The sequence below is a fragment of the Talpa occidentalis genome, unplaced genomic scaffold (assembly GCF_014898055.3).
Source record: "Talpa occidentalis isolate TD23 unplaced genomic scaffold, MPIMG_talOcc4v2.1 talOcc4.4, whole genome shotgun sequence".
In the NCBI taxonomy this organism is placed as follows: domain Eukaryota; kingdom Metazoa; phylum Chordata; class Mammalia; order Eulipotyphla; family Talpidae; genus Talpa; species Talpa occidentalis.
Genome location: NW_023604295.1, coordinates 128,705,314 through 128,717,296, shown reverse-complemented (window position 1 = coordinate 128,717,296; position 11,983 = coordinate 128,705,314). Strand labels below are relative to the sequence as shown.

The window sequence follows — 11,983 nt, the reverse complement described above, 5'->3', positions numbered from 1 at the left end:
CCTATGCTGCCAAAGTTAGTGTCACGTCCTATCCTTATTTTCATGAAGACTAGGAACAAGTATGTATTCTTCTCAGTGGTTTTCTAGATTAAGAAGTGAAATCTTTTTTCAAAGGGAGTCTAACATAGAACAGCAAACTGCAGTTTAAAGTTGAGCTTCTCATCCAGTCATTTGTTAATCCAACTATCTCACTGGTCTCCGTATGATGTTAGAATGTAATGGTGTGAAAAAAGTGCATGGTTCTCCCTGTCATCAGATAGTTGTTCTGTCTGCACTTGCTGTATCAGCTTAGTGAATCATGATCAGAATTAAAAACAAAAGCTCACAATATCTTTTACAAGGCAAAGCTAGGTATGTTTCATGAGCTTTGAGTTCTAACTTATACCAAAGTCTGTTTGTTCCAGTGGGTCATTGTCAATAGTCTGAAAATCACAGTTTAATACAGAGACAGATGATTCAAAGAATCAAATACAAAATTGTAACAACACTAATAAGGTCAAGAAGGAGAGGTACAAAGGACTTTGAGATGCATGAGAGGAGGAAGTTAATTATGGAAGGAGGTTTGAAAATGGTTCCCTGAGGAAGCTCCAGCTGGGAAGGCAGGAAGTGGGTGGGGTGGTTGGGGAGATGCAGGGAAAACAAAGATCCTTTTCACCCCCTGAAGTATCTTTCATTAATCTCTTAGAGCCCAAGACCAAGACTCTAAATTCCTAAGGTAATCATTGTTGGGTAATGAAAGCTTAGGAAAGCTTTAAGGAAGTTAGACTTCATCCATAAGATGACTGGTGGTTTGAAGAGAAAACTTATCAAGTATGGAACAAACACATCCTATTTCTTCCTGTCATCGAGGTGTGCTTACTCTTCCATTCTTTCCAACTCTTTAGGGTTTTGGTGTTTCACATGGTTTTTCCACGGCTCCATCATCGTCCTTCTTATATAACATTGGATTTGGAAGTAGGGGTTGCCTCAAGGGCACTTAAGACTATCTGCAAGTTTTGCATTTATATAAGTGAATTATGTCTGAAACTTTTAGTTAGTTCAGTCTTTTTTTTTTTTTTTTTTTAAGATTTATTTATCTATGCATGTAAGAACTGAGATGTAAGCCAGAGGTGTAGGGTGGGGGTGAAAGCATTCACCAAAGACAGTGTGGGAAACAGAACAGGAGGATCTACTGAAATAAGCTGCTAGGGGAGCAGAGGGCAAGACAGGAGAGGTCTGCTGCACCAGGTATATTAGCTCCCTGTCGGGGGATTGAACTCAGGCTGGTGATAGCTTGATAGTGCTGAGACTTTAATCCCTGGACCACCAGGGAGGACCTAGTTAGTTCAGTCTTATTAAATAATTCTAGCACATTTTGCCACTCAAAAGTCCTTATGCTTGGGACCTCCCTGGTGGCACAAGGGGTTAGGCAGAGCACTATGAAGCTATCCGCAGCCTCTGCAGCATGAGTTCGATCCCCGGCCAGCCAGGGAACTACCCACATGGCGCAGCAGACTTCTCCTGTCCAGCCCGTTGCTCCCCTCATGTTTGGTCCCATATTAAAGCTTAATTATTTTATGTCGTCAAATGGTAGTTAATTATTTTCTTTAAAGATTTATTTATTTATGCATACAAGAGCTGGGGTACAGGCCAGAGATGGAGGGGGTGAGAGAATTCACCAGAGACAGAGTGGGGAGCAGAACAGATGGACTGACTGAAATACACTGCTGAGGGGAGCAGTGGGCGAGACAAGAGAGGTCTGCTGTGCCATGTGGGTCACCTCCCTGCCCGGGGATCAAACTTGTGCTGAAGTGGCTGTGGATAGCTTCATAGTGCCATGTATTAACTCCTTGTGCCACCAGGGAGGCCCAGTAGTTAAGTATTTTAATAGTTAATAATTAAGTTTATACAGATAATGAACCTGAAGTTCTTAAATATTACATTTAATTGTACATTTGTATCTCTAGAATAATATTTTTATTTATTGAGATAACACTGATTTATAATACTGTAATGATTTAGGGGAGTAGTTTCACACCTCCTCAAATACATGTCACCACACCTACCACTAAAGCACCCACAGTGCTTTACTACAACCCACTGGCCTCCCCCACCTTTTTTTTTTTTTATAGAGGCATGTTTTATTTATTTATTTATTTGTTTGTTTGTTTGTTTTATACATGCACTGGGTACAGTCAGAAGCGCGGGAGGGTGAGAGAATCCACCAGAGCCAGAGTGGGGAGCAGAGCAGGCAGAAGGACCGGAGTACACTGCTGAGGGGAGCAGCGGGCGGCAGGAGAGGTCTGCGCGCCATGTGGGACCCTCCTCTGGTGGCCGGGGAGCAGCCGGGGATCGAACCGGCGCTGCAGAGGCTGAGGCTGCAGGCAGCTTCGCAACCCAGTGCTCAACCGCTGCGCCACCGCCCCACCTTTCTTTTTTATATCTATCTATCTATCTATCTATCTATCTATTTATTTATTTATACAAGAACCGGGGTACAGTCCAGATGTGCGGGAGGGTGAGAGGATTCACCAGAGACAGAGTGGGGAACGGAACAGGCAGACTGATGAAATACACTGCTGAGGGGAGCAGCTGGCGAGTCAGGAGAGGTCTGGTGCGCCACGTGGGACCCTCCCCAGCCGGCGTGATCAAATCGGCATTGCAGAGGCTGCAGACAGCTTCACAGCCCAGTGCTCAACCACCTGAGCCACCAGAGGAGGCCCTGGCCTCTCCCCCTTTTGCCCGCCCCTCCTCCCCTCTAGTAACCTCAATTCTGCAGTCATATATCTAGGATGTGTTCTGGTTTAGTTTTGTCAATTCCTATATTTTGTTTCTCAATATTCCACATACAAGTGGATTTATACAGTATTCGTCTATCTCCTACCAGCTTATTTCACATAGCATAATCCCCTCAATTCCATTCATGTTATAAATGGTAAGAGTTCACATTTTTTTTAATAGCTGAGTGGATATTTTTGTGTATATATACACCACATCTTCTTAATCTACTTATCTGATACTGGACACTTAGGTTGTTTCCATAACCTGGCTATTGTAAATAGTGCTGCAATGAACACAAGAATGCATATATCCCTTTGAATTAGTGCTGTCACATTCTTTGGGTAGATAGATACCTAAGAGTGGAGTTGCTGGGTCGGGTCATAGGGTAGATCTATTTTTAATATTTTGGGGAAACTTCATACTGTTTTCCATAGGGGCTAGACCAGTCTATTTTCCCACCAACAATGTAAAAGGATGCCCTGCAACACATTACACTCTGCAACAGTGCAAAAGGATCACTTTTTCTCTGCAACAAATGCATCCAGCATTTGTTGTTCCTAAGTTTTTTGACTAGGAACTATTCTCACAGATGTGAGATGGTTGTGGTTTTGATTTGCATTTCCCTGGTGTTAAGTGATGATGAACACTTTTTCATGTACCTAGTTGGCCATCTATATCTTCTTTGGAAAAGTGTTTATTTAGTTCTTCTGCCTATTTTTTGATTGAGTTTATTGTTTTCTTTGTGTCTAGTTGTATGTGTTCTTGGATCTTTGATATTAGTGTCTTGTTGGATGTATGATGTGCTAATATTTTCTCCCATTTAGTAGACTGCATTGTTTGACTGATAGTTTCTTTTGTTGTACAGAAGTTTCTTAGTTTGATGTAGTCCAACTTGTTTATATTTGCTTTTGTTTTCCTTGCCGGTGGAGTTCAGTCCCTAAAGACATCTCTAACTCAATGTCATGGAGTTTTTGCCTATGATTTCTTCTTTTCTTTTTTTTAAAGATTGATTTTTTTTATTTATATAATAGCTGGGGTACAGGCCAGAGGCGCAGGAGAGTGAGAGGATTCACCAGAGACAGAGTGGGGAGCAGAACAGGCAGACAGACCGAAGGCACTGCTGAGGGGAGCAGCGGGTGAGACAGGAGAGGTCTTCCCCGCCATGTGGGAATCTCCCTGGCTGGCCAGGAATCGAACCCAGCTGCAGTCTGCAGACAGCTTCACAGCACTGTGCTCAACCCGCTGCACCACCTCTGACAAGCACCCTGCTTCTCTCTGCACCACCTGGGAAGCCCCTGATTTCTTCTTTTCAAAGCTGTGTCATAAACTTTACCTAAAAGTACTCTTCTGATCGTCACGTGGGTAACTATACCATTAAACATGGGAGGAGCGCCACCTGGCAGTACCTGGAGCCAATTACCACTGGGTAGTTGGGGAAGGAGGCAGAAACCCCATCCCCCTCAGTGTTTGACATGAATGGATCCCTGCACAACCAGCCAACCTATCTTTGGCCACGTTTGTGAACTCCTTGATTTTAATGTTTATAATTCATTCAATACAGTGGAAATGGCAGCATAGCCCTGTGGATAATTTCATGGCTTCTGCGTTCAATCCACTTCTGTGGGTCAAGGGTAAATTTTGTAACTAGAATGTGATTTCTCATCTGTAATACCTGCCTCTGAGCTGATAGATATGAGCATGTGTTACTTATCTATAAAACACTAGTTTGACATGGAATGGTTATTTAAATCTGTTGTTTAAATCTGTTAAATGTTTCTCTAAATCTACTGAGTGTAGTACACCAAGAATGTGAAGATGTTTGGTAATTCCTGCAGAATTAAGTGATAGGTTTATAAAAGAAGAAAGATACAGAACAAGTAACCTTTGAACTCTTTAAAGTTTTAAAGAAATCTAGTTTTATCTTTTACCAGTACTAACTACTATTCAGAATTACATGGTAGTAAGTCAAATTATTTCTAATCTCAAAGCCTATATGTCTCATTAAAAAGGGAGAGAAGTTAGACTGTAACTCCTTTTTCTTAATAGTCCATTCTAAATTAAGATGCTGTCCTTTCATTTTTTATTTGCTAAAATTTGTTTGAACTGCTTTTAAAAAGTTTCCTGCTCAGGCTTCCCAACTCATATGATCTCCTTTTTATTAGCTTCCTTTTTATTTCTTTAAGCGACAAAATACATAAAGTCCCTAGCATGAAGCCTGGAATAAGTAAGTTTTCAACAGTTAACTTTTCTTAAAGCAAAGGAATGAACAATAAAGGGTTTATTCTCCACAAAAACAGATACACCAAACACCCCGCCTTAAATTCTCCTGTAAGATGTATATGTTCTCGAAGTTTAAGAAAGCAGCTCTCAGTGGCTGGTGACTTGGGCAACTCTGCAGGAGTTGGGTTACAACTTTTAATTGAATCTGTGAATTTACAGCACCTGGTCCCTACCCTCACTGCAGGCCTGGGGGGTCTTGCTGGCAGGACCAATGTGCTACCTATAAAGAAGAATTAAGATGACTGCTTTCTAAATAATTAGATCTTCTAATATTTCTGAGATAAAAAGAATGCAACAATCTAAAATTTTCATTTGATTTGTAATATTTTTTTAAAGATTTATTTATTTATACAAGAATGGGGGTATGGGTCAGAGGTGTGGGAGGGTGAGAGAATTCACCAGAGATTGGGGAGCACAACAGGCAGACAACCGAAAACACTGCTGAGGGGAGCAGTGGGCGAGACAGGAGACGTCTGCCACACCATGTGGGTATCTCCCTGGCTGGCTGGGAATCGAACCCGCACTGCAGAGGTTGCAGACAGCTTCACAGCACTGCGCTCAACCCGCTGCGCCACTGGGGAAGCCCCCCATTTGTAATATTTTGACCCACTCTCAGATCATGTCTCTCAAAAATTCCAAGAGTTTTCTCACAGTCACAATTATTTTTATTTTTTTAAAAGATTTATTTATTCATTTATGCATAGAAGTACTGGGGTATAGGCCAGAGGGGTGGTGAGAGGATTCACCAGAGAGTGGGAAACAGAACAGGTGGATCTACTGAAATATACTGCTGAGGGGAGCAACAGGAGAGAGAGGAGAGGTCTGCTGCGCCAGATGTAGGTTAGCTCCCTGGCTGGGGATTGAACTCAGGCCATTGCATTGATAGTACTGAGACTTAACCCCTGCGCCACCAGGGAGGCCCAGTTTTCTCAATTTCAAATAGTAACTATTGCTTCATCTGAAATGTACTTTAAGTTCTTAGTTTAAAAATCCAGATCAAATAACATTTTTTTTTCCCAAGAAGTACTTCCTGATTGTCCCAAGAATGAAATATTTCTGCCACCAAAATGCCAAAATAGTTTAAAAAATTTAACTTCTATCACTCTTAAGGCACTAATTTTTGACTCCTTTGGAAGCTCCTACTTCCAAAAAAGAGAAATAATTTTCAGTCATATTTCTACTTCTGTTGACACCAAACTCACCAAACTCATAGATAAGAAGTTCAAAACCTTTTGGTGAAATAAATAAAAACTGCTATTGACCCACAAAACCATTAGCAAATTTAATGGTTAAACCAGCTTAAACCAGACCTCTGTTTTATCCTTCAACTTGAAGAAGATTGCCTCATTAGTCTACCACAAGTCACATCTCAATTTCTTTGCTCCTACTCCATTCCCCAACATTTCTTTGTTGAAAGAAAATACTAAAATCACATTGAAAGTTTTTTTAAAGGCTATACTATTAAGTGAAAATTGATGAAAGAAGTGAAAGCAATTCCTTCCAATGCATCAATCTTACCATATCAAACTTTACTAGTGTGTCTTTCTATACTTTCTCTTTTTTTTTTTTTTAATTTTTATTTTTATTTATTTTTTTTTTTTTATTAATGGTGCTCTATAACTTTATTTATTTATTTATTTGTTTGTTTTGTTTATACAAGCACTGGGTACAGTCAGAAGCGCGGGAGGGTGAGAGAATTCACCAGAGCCAGAGCGGGGAGCAGAGCAGGCAGAAGGACCGAAGTACACTGCTGAGGGGAGCAGCGGGCGGCAGGAGAGGTCTGCGCGCCATGTGGGACCCTCCTCCGGTGGCCAGGGAGCAGCCGGGGATCGAACTGGTGCTGCAGAGGCTGCGGGCAGCTTCGCAACCCAGCGCTCAACCGCTGCGCCACAGGGGAGGCCCTCTATACTTTCTCTTTTTAAAATTTTTATTTTATTGTGGTAAGGATACTTAACTGAAATCTGCCAGCCTAAGAAAGTACTAGGTTGTATAGGAGAGCTCTAGAATTTACCTTCCTTGCATAGTTGAGACTTGATGCCCTGTGATTAGCAACTCTCCACTTCCCCTCCCTGCTCGCCTCTGGTAATCACCATTCTATTTTTTTTTTTTTTTTTATAGAGGCATGCTTTATTTATTTATTTATTTGTTTGTTTGTTTTGTTTATACAAGCACTGGGTACAGTCAGAAGTGCGGGAGGGTGAGAGAATTCACCAGAGCCAGAGCGGGGAGCAGAGCAGGCAGAAGGACCAAAGTACACTGCTGAGGGGAGCAGCGGGCGGCAGGAGAGGTCTGCGCGCCATGTGGGACCCTCCTGTGGTGGCCGGGGAGCAGCCGGGTATCGAACCGGTGCTGCAGAGGCCACGGGCATCTTCACAACCCAGCGCTCAACCGCTGCGCCACCGGGGAGGCCCTCACCATTCTATTTTAACTCTATTTTTTTTTTTTAAGATTTATTTATTTATGCATAGAAGACCTGGGGTACAGGCCAGAGGTGTGGGCAGTGAAAGGATTCACCAAAGACAGAGTGGGGAACAGAACAGGCAGATTGACCAAAGTACACTGCTGACAGGAGCAGCGGGAGAGTCAGGAGAGGTCTGCCACACCATATGGGATGCTCCCTGGCTGGCGGAGATCGAACTTGTGCTGCAGAGGCTGTGGATAGCTTCATAGGTTGCGTCTTAACCCCTTGCACCATGAGGGAGTTCCATTAATTCTATTTTAGATATCTATTTTAGATATCTCATATACATAGAATGTCAGTACTTATGTACTTGTCTAACTTAGTATATTATCTTCAAGTTTCATACATGTTGTCACATATGGAAGGATTTCCTTCTTTTTATTTTTATTATTTTTTTAAGATTTATTTATTTATGCACACAAGAACTGGGATACAGGCCAGAGGTGTGGGGGGTGAGAGGATTCACCAGAGACAGAGTGGGGAGCAGAACAGGAAGACTGACTGAAATATACTGCTGAGGGGAGCAGTGGGAGAGACTAGAGGGGTCTGCTGCACCATGTGGGTAGCTCCCTGGCAGTCTGGGGATCAAACTCATGCTGCAAAGGCTGTGGATAGCTTCATAGTTCTATGCTTAGCCCCTTGCGTCACAGGGAGGCCTGATTTCCTTCTTTTTAAAGGCTGAGTAAGTCTTCTGTGGTATATTGCACATTGTCTTTATTCATTCATTCATCAATTGATTGCACATCCTGGCTTTTGTGAATAGTATGTAATGAAACATGCAGTGCTAATGCCTCTTCAAGATCTTGATTTCAATTGTTTAGGATAGAGATGTGGTATTTCTGGATCATATGGTGTTCCACTTTTAATTTTAAAGGAGTCATCATATTATTTTCATAGTCACTGCACCATATTTTGGTCCCCTCAACTGTGTACAAGGGTTAAAACCTCATCTTTTTGTTCTTTTTTTTTTAACTAATGGTCATCCTGACAATGTGAGGTGACATCTTATTGTGATTCTGATTTGCATTTCCCTGATGACTACTGATTGAGCATCTTTTCAAGAGCTGTCTGGTCTTCTATGTATGTGTTTGTGTTTTGGAGAAAGAGCTCGTTAAGTCACAAGCCCATATTTTTAATCGAATCATTTGTTTCACTATTGTGTCATATATTAGTATATATAACTAGACCTGTTATTTTAAAAATGACTATTTTGTATAAGAGTTATATTTTTAAGTGTACATTCATGAACACCTCTTTATAGTTTAAGATTAAGTATTTTATCCACATGTTCTAATTTCTCTTTCTTAGATTGTCATTTAAAAGTAATTTGGGGGCCTCCCTGGTGGCCTAGGGGTTAAGTCTCAGCACTACCACTGCAGCGGCCTGAGTTCAATCCCTGGCCAAGGAGGTAACCCACATGGCACAGCAGACCTCTCCTGTCTCCCCTGCTGCTCCCCTCAGCAATGTATTTCAGTAGATCCACCTGTTCTGCTCCTCATTGTCTCTGGTGAATCCTCTCATCCCCCACCCCCACATCTCTGGTCTACACCGCAGCTCTTGTATGCATAAATAAATGAAATAAATCTTAAATAAAATGACATCAAAAAGTTCTGTGACTCTCACAGATGAGAGCTGGCCAGGGCAGGATGTGAAACCGTCCTGGTAGCCAGAGCAGGGAGCCTTAACATGTTAACGAGGACAATGGCATCCATGTCTTTGGGCCTTTGGATACATGCCTGGAATGACTTCACTTAATGAGAGTTCACTGGACTTTCTGAAACTTGCTCTTGGTGGGCATGTGGGAAGTTTCTGCATTTGGACTGAAAGCACTTTCCCAACGTAGCTGATCCACCTCTGTAGAAAGCAGCCTCCCTCAAGACCAACTGCAAGCTCCCCACACACATGGGGCTCAAGATCCATCTTAGCAGAAGGTTGAGAAGCCTAGAGATCTGTGGAGCCCTCTGAGAGCCCACAGAGATTCGTGGCATAGCCCCGAAGGAGAATCCACTGAAGCACGTGAGAATCAAGCTGAAGCTAAAACCACATGCAGAGACCACGCGGGACACCAGTCCCGACAGCCACGGTTGGGACTGCAGTGATAAGGCGGCAGCAGCCCCAGAAGCCAAATCAGAGGAGAAGGGGTTTGCAGGCAAGACGCCTGAGGTTGGGAAGAAAGGGAAGAAGGTCGTTGGTGTGACGAAACCAAAAAAGCCTTTGTTGGGAAGACAGGCTGCCAAGGCCAAGAAGCCAGCAGCTGAAGAGACGCCAGCAGAAAAGAACCCACCACGAAGAAAAGAAGTCTGCAGCATGAACTTAAATCTGCTTGTACTATATAGGACAGATCATCTTGGACAGCAATTTTGAATAAAGACCTGAATGGAGATTCAGCGAGGGAAAAAAAATAAGTAAATGAGGTGAAAGAAGTAATACAAAGGGAATAATAGAAGTAGAAATTCTTGATTGGAGTGTGGAAAACATAACACACACACATCTGGAATACACATTGTAAGGTGTAAGTTGTTAGGTAGAAATCCAACTTTGTTTTTTTTTTCCTCCCAGATGGTTACTCCTACTTTTCCTAAACCATTTGTTGGATAACCTCTCTTTTTTACACCGATGTGAAATAACAAACATTTTTTAAAGCAAACTTTCAAGCAAGTTATGTTTCAAATAATACCTTCTGCCTTCACCAATAAATAAGCTCTCTTATATCTTGAAAACCCCTCTTTTCTGGGTGCTCCCGCTGCATGTGGGTGACTGTTGTGACTGGGGGTCCTCTTGGATTATCCCTATGGTCACCTCCTCAGAGGGAGACACAGAAGCTATTTGAGTTTGCTGGTCTCAGAGCTCAGGCATGGTATTGCAGTGCAGTGAGGGTTGCTGTGATGTATTTTGGATTGGCTGGTCCACTCCATGAATTTCATCATCCAGAAATTAATCAGCATGTTCAGAGAGATGGCAAAAAGTCTGCATTCCCAATAGTGAATGTGGCAGGTGGTTTCAGATACCTGTCAAAATATTACATCACAATGACCATTGTCTAATTTCCTTCTGAAAGTACATGGACAGTATTCATTTCTCTGAGGTAATGGGAAATTTTCATGCATAAGGCAAGTGAGATCCAGTGTAGTGTGTTGACAAAAGAGAATGATGGGGAAATAGGAGACCCAGTTTCTTAGCCTTGACCTGATTCATGTAATAAGCAAGTTCAGGGGGACCAATTCAATTTATTTTCTGTCAATATTCTTCACCATCTATAGAAAGTTGTCAGATGATATAGTTTCTTGGCTTCCAGATAGATATAAGCTTATGATTGTATAATGATATAGCCCCTATTTTTTTAAGATTTATTTTATTTATTTATGCATATAAGAGCTGGGATGTAGACCAGAGGTGCAGAGGGTGGTGAGAGGATTCACCAGAGACAGAGTGGGGAGCAGAACAGACAGATTAACTGCAATACATTGCTGAGGGGAGCAGCGGGCCAGACAGGAGAGGTCTGCTGCACCATGTAGGTCAGGTCCCTGGCCAGGGATCTAACTCATGCTGCAGTGGCTGCCAATAGCTTGATAGTGCTGAGCCTTAACCCCTTGGGCCACCAGGGAAGTAAGTCTCCCCTCTATTTGTTAATTTAAAACATATTTATAGATAAATTGAGCCTTTGCTATATGCAATGACTTCTGGTCACCAAGCAATGAGATATGTTTATTGTACTAAAAATTTCTGAAAGTTTATTTGGACGTGGGAATGGAAATGAACAGATCAATGTGATTGGAACTTAGAATGTCCTAGTCTCCCCAATCTAAGTCAGAATGTAGGCTGTGTGATGTACCATGACTCTGTTCTAAGGCTTCTTCTAAAGATCTTGGTGAATGTGAGAGACACCTTCTGGGTTTGTGTGAGAATAACACACTGACTGTAACTTGTAGTTCATAAATTCTTTTCCTGGTAATGGCAGACTGTGGTATTATTTTGCAAGGCCCTTACTTAGGACTAACTCCTGGCAATATTTTGAAGTGTTCCAGTTAATAGCCTAGAAGCAATCTAAGCAGAAGAGATTTCCTGACCCCAGACTGATGTGACCACTCTTCCTCTATAACTAGTATAAAACTTTGCTCTTTCCTTTTGTTAGCATAAATTCCCCTTCCAATAATTTACAAATGCTATCTACAAAAGACATAAGATTAAAACATTTTGAATTAGTGACCTCAGATGTGTTTGACTAAGAGGAAGGAAGGTGGAGTAAGAACAATTTCAGGCCAAAAAAGTTCTTTTTACAAAAGTCAAGAAAAGAAAACAACCAATCTCCTGTTGGAGACAAGTAGGACAGAAGGGTTGGCTGGAACCATGAATATCAGAAAGGAATTAATGGAGTAACCTGGGAAATGGAGGCCCATGGAAGACTGCCAGCTGGAGAATGACAGGATAACAATAGAAATAAGGTACCATGAACTTGATGGGAGGGCGGAACTGGTTAGACTC

The 11,983-nt window shown here is 42.0% G+C and overlaps 1 pseudogene; it reads left to right on the top strand.

Moving 5' to 3' along the window:
• The first annotated feature begins 9,126 nt into the window (after positions 1-9,126).
• Positions 9,127-9,812, top strand: LOC129146804 (60S ribosomal protein L4-like; annotated as a pseudogene).
• Positions 9,813-11,983: the final 2,171 nt, after the last annotated feature.